A 5,429-nucleotide genomic window follows, 5' to 3' on the forward strand; every position below is an offset into this window, starting at 1 on the left:
TTCATTATGCTATTAACATTACATTAGCTTACTACTGACCTGTGGAAAGGCTGTCATGAAAATCAGGGAACACCTTTTTTCTGGGTTTGGGGCTTGTGACTACTTTTACATGGACATCAGTAATCTAATGATTTGCCTTAATCTGAATAAGACAATAATATGATTCAGGTGCTTACATGAGTTGCTTTTTGAATGTTACATTCATGATTCCCAGTTACATGTTATAGCACATAGATCCATTAACGTCATTGAGTCACCAGCCTATAAATGTTTCCTCCGTAGTTTGTGTCTGTGGTCCTTTAAGATAATTTTGTAAAAAAATAAATAAATAAAATTAAATAAAATAAAATAAAAATAAAAATCGTTGGTTACGAGGTAGAATCGCGATCAGAGTATTGGTGTCCATGTAAACGTACTCACTAAAAAAGTGCCAGATGATGTCACAAGCTGTCAAAGACACTGCATTCCTCACCTTTAAGTTGATTCCACGTGCCCTCAAATTTCATAAATTTGACGTGTTTCCCCCTTACACGCAACTTTTGTAAAGCATCTGCTGCATGTTGGTGTGTCAGAATCCTTGCTTGTAAAATATAGCCACACTTTAGAACGCTTAATTTAGGCAAATTAGATGAATGCGATCATGCGTGTTGATGAAGGGAGTCGCTCACCACAGTCGCGCCATACTGCACGCTTTGCCTTCTATAAGCAACTAGAACAAATGCCTGACATAGCTGATGGTGTCTGTAACCATCAAAGCTGTTTAGAATTAAATATTTAGAGATGGTGTGACAACGCAAACTTATGTGTGCCTTTGATGCACCACCTGAATGGTTCTGACGTTCTTACAGCACCAGTGGCACCGGAATTAGGCACCGAAATTCCTATGCTGATTCGGTCCGGTGCATATCGGTTACAAAGGTACCGGTGCCATAATGGCATCAGGTTTCTGTACCCAACCCTACTTGGAAACACCCATACACTCTTGCATTCACACTCATACTCTACGGACAATTTAGCTTACCCAATTCACCTGTACCGCATGTCTTTGGGCAGCTTGAACCAGCAACCTTCTTGCTGTGAGGCGATCGTGCTACCCACTGCGCCATCGTGACGTCCTATTGGACTATCCAACAAAGTCTATTCTTCTGATATTCATAACCTCCATACTGAGTTTTATTAATTAATGGAACAGCCGGAAACCACGACAGTCGCAGATCATTTCATAACTCCAGAGCATGAGAATTAAGCATTTTGGTATTTTTCTTAAACTATTCTTAAGATTTACTAGATTTTGCTGTTGCCATGGTGCTTCACATGATGTCTAAATCTGTGGCTGTATTACCAACCAGTTCAAAGATCTCAACCCGATGGGGGTGCGGGAACCCAACCAGGCCAGACAAAATGTCTACAAGAAATATAAACAGAGTCAAGGAAAATAGCAATTAGGAGGAAAACGTACATTTTAGGCTTGTGTATGTGAGAAAACACAACAGATCTTTTGGAGAATTTGAGATCTAAAAGCACAAAGCTCTGCAGTGGTGCAAACATGGTGTCGACTGCTACTCTGTGCCTTGGGGCTTTCCATACTACATCAAAATGAAAGATTGAATGCCATCTCCCAATGGAGCCCAGCAGCCGCGGTGCCACTTTCAGCACTCAGATGACTGCAAATACTAAGATCAACGCTGTATCTCACATAAATCTAAACACAAAAAATGTCACTTGCACTTAATAAATGTGTTCTGACCTCACTGGCATGCATAGCATTTTTGCTCTTACTATTTCTGTCATTTCATATTCAATCAGCAGCAATTACCAATGGGAGTATAGAATGTTATCCAGCAGCTTCTATAAAGTGGAGCACCTACTATAAACAAACACTGTGTAACAGCAGACATCAAAGTTTTTCAAAATTGTCCTAAGACAATAATGGGTGTTGTTCAATAGTTTTAGCTTTGATTAAAGGATCGTCTTGACTGTAAATATATACAGGATGTGAACTACAGGGGCGTTGGATTCTCCTAATTAATGCTTGAACCCCCTTGAAAGACATCAAAAACACGTGTGGGGGTTCTGAAAAATTGTTTGCACTGACAACAAAATTGTACTTACCAGGAGTTTGAAACCATGAAGAAACATCTCCATTAGATCTTAACCCCAATGGCTACTCAGCCCTCCTAATCACTGCTGCCATGTGGCTTGCCATGTGGTTTGTGTGTGTTCTGAAAACAATAATAAATCTTCCAATTAATTTAAATGCACTGGAGCTTACTCTTTAAAATACTATTTTGTAATTAAGAGTGGGATCTGAACCATGAGAACATTGGACTTTAAATCCAATTCCTTTATCACATTGATTGGCTTCTTAAAGGGATAGTTCACCCAAAAATAAAAATTCTGTCATCATTTGCTCATCGCACTTGATCCAAACCTGTGTGAGTTTCTTTATCCTGTTCAACAAAGCACTTATTTTGGTACCAGGAGTGGGGTTTGAACCCACAAGGGTGTTCAAATGCCTATTAGAGTCCAATGCTTTATGTACTCGGCAGACATTGTCTATTGGATCTTAAATCCAACACCTTAACCACTTGGATATCCTGGTTTAATAAAGCACATTTTTCATTACTTTTCCATGATTATAGATGTACCAATAGCATATCATCAAATCCATTAATGCAACGACTTTAAAGCCCTTTTCAGTAACCAAAAGTGGGGTTTGAAACACACGAGAACCTTTGTTCATTTAAGTCCAAGCCTTTAACCACTCAGCCATCCTGGTTAATTTCCACACATCTTTGGCTGTTTTTTTTTCAGAATTATTATAGAAGCTGTTCAGCCAAACATAATTCAACAACTTCTGAGTTTATCAGTTTCTACCAGGAGTGGGGTTTGAACCCACGAGGACATTTGTCCATTGGATCTTAAGTCCAACGCCTTAACCACTCAGCCATCCTGGTGATGAAACATATCGGTACAACAAATTTCATTCATTCATTCTTTTATCATCCTTCAGCTTAGTCCCTTTAGGGGCCGCCACAGCGGAATGAACCGCCAACTTATCCAGCATATTTTTTACACAGCGGATGCCCTTCCAGCCACAATCCAACACTGGGAAACACCCATACACTCTTGTATTCACACACATGCACTATGGCCAATTTAGCCATTTTAGCCAATTCAGCCATTCACCTATACTGCATGTCTTTGCACTGTGGGGGAAACCAGAGCACCCGGAGGAAACCCACGCCAACACGGGGAGAACATGCAAACTCCACACAGTTATGCCAACTAACCCAGCCAGGGTTGTATAATAGATTTAAAGCACTTATTTTGTCACCAGAAGTAGGGTTTTAACCAATGAAGTCATTTGTCCCTTAAGCTGCCTTTCCACCACACAAGACATTTGGACATGACTGTCGGTGTATGCCCCCTTGTGGCAGTCGCACAGAATTTTCAGTGTTGCCGTGCACCATGAGAGAGAAGATAAATTCTCGTGGTGTCCGAAATAAAGTGCAAAAAGAGCCTTTATTCTCCGTGCCTTGAATATTCACCATGATTGAATAGATGAATAAATGAATACTAGAAACTCATACACCACAAAAAAAAATGTGGAGGGAATGTGGAGACAACATAAAAAAAACATATTTTTTGTTACTCATTTATGAAAAGAAAAGTTTTTTATATATATCTTTCTCTTATTCAAAAAATAATGAAAAAACTATTTCTCATCTCGCACGCACAAACCTCACAAACCCCGCATCACAGCCTGTCGGCCGGTCACATACGGTATAGTCGCAGGAGGTCAAATATTTCAAAGGATCTGCCGCTCAATTTGGATCCTATTTTTCTGCATACTGAGATGATCGATACTCCACGCAGCTCCCGGACTACTCTCCATTGGAAATGAATGACTTCCGGTCTGTCGCTTGTCATGTGCAGTGAAAAGGAGGCTTTAGACCTTAAGTCTAATGCCTTAAGTGTTCGGATGTCCTAATCAACTTTTCAACATCTTTGACAACCTGTTTTTCCATATTACTGTAGATGTACAGAGATGACAATAATATTTCATCAAATACATTGATCCAACAACCTTAATACACTTATTTAGTTAAAAGGAGTGGGGTTTGAACCCATGAGGACATTTGTCCACTAGACCTTAAGTCCAAAGGCTTAAGCACTTGTCCCTCCTGGTTAATTTCTCCAGATCCTTGGCAATTTTTCCATATTAATTAAAATGCTGTACAGCTGAATATAATTCAACAACTTCAAAAAACATATTTTATTACCAGGAGTGGGGATTGAACCCACGAGGACATTTGCCCATTGGATCTTAAGTCCAACACCTTAACCACTCAGCCATCCTGGTAGAATTTGCAACATCTTTGCATCAATTTTACCCATATTGTTATATAATTACTTAAGCCTAAAAATTTCATCAAATGCATTGATTTTCTTGTACTAATTTGGCTATAAGGAGTAGGGTTTGAACTCAAGTGTATATTCATCCATTGCATCTTTAGTTTAATGCATTAGGCCCTGCACACCAAGCCAATGCCAAACAAGAAGCTCTAATGAAAACTGTCAGGTTATTTGTCCATTAGACTATAAGTCCAATGTCTTACACATCCAGCTATCCTGGGCAATTTCTTTACATCTTTGCCAACATTTTATTTCTAAATAATTAAAGCTGTATAGCTGAACATAATTCATAAAATGCATTGATGCAACAATTTATAAACATTTAATTTATTACCATGAGATGGGTTTGAAAGCACAAAGACACTTGCCTATTGATCTTAAGTACAACACCTTAAGCACTCAGCCATCCCACTATTCACATAGCAAGGCAACACTGTAAAAAGGTGATAAGTTGACTTTCCATTATAAAGAAAGTGAGTAAACACCTTGCCTTAAAATATTTAAATAAATGAACTATACATAATTATTAAGTATTAAGTTAAGGCAACTTAACGCCCGATTGACATGGGGCTTCAGCATCAATGCTTGACTGAGGGCGTGTCTAAAGCTTGATGCTCAGCAATTGTTACAGCAGCTTTAACCAATGAAATTAGACCTAGGGTATTTGTATAAAGCGATCTGATTGGCTGACGCTTCCGCTGGCGCTTCAAAAGTTGAGAAATTCCCAACTTCTGCAGCGAGCAACTAATCCACAATTCAGTTTGGCAACGCTTGATGTCACCCATTCAAAGTGAATGGGAAGCGTTGACGATGACACCCTGTGTCAATCGGGCATAACAGCTCCAAGTTACAATGGGTTGACTTAGTTTTTTTAAGTAAAGTCAACTAATCACTAGGAATCTGTGTGCGCAGAATTCTGCAGATTTTTAGCCCATCATTGGTTCTGTTTATTTACTTGTGTAAATGTGTGTAAATTTATAATTATTCAGTTTATTATTGACTAATATGGA

The 5,429-nt window shown here is 38.9% G+C and overlaps 2 non-coding genes across 2 annotated transcripts; both read right to left on the reverse strand.

The window, feature by feature from the left end:
* Positions 1-2,874: 2,874 nt before the first annotated feature.
* Positions 2,875-2,957, reverse strand: trnal-uaa (transfer RNA leucine (anticodon UAA)). Its single transcript has one exon. It is a non-coding gene; the product is annotated as a tRNA-Leu (tRNA).
* Positions 2,958-4,283: 1,326 nt separating this feature from the next.
* On the reverse strand, positions 4,284-4,366 carry trnal-uaa (transfer RNA leucine (anticodon UAA)). The gene has a single exon. It is a non-coding gene; the product is annotated as a tRNA-Leu (tRNA).
* Between the last annotated feature and the right edge of the window lie 1,063 nt (positions 4,367-5,429).

The sequence above is a fragment of the Danio aesculapii genome, chromosome 17 (genome assembly GCF_903798145.1).
Source record: "Danio aesculapii chromosome 17, fDanAes4.1, whole genome shotgun sequence".
Taxonomy (NCBI): Eukaryota; Metazoa; Chordata; class Actinopteri; order Cypriniformes; family Danionidae; genus Danio; species Danio aesculapii.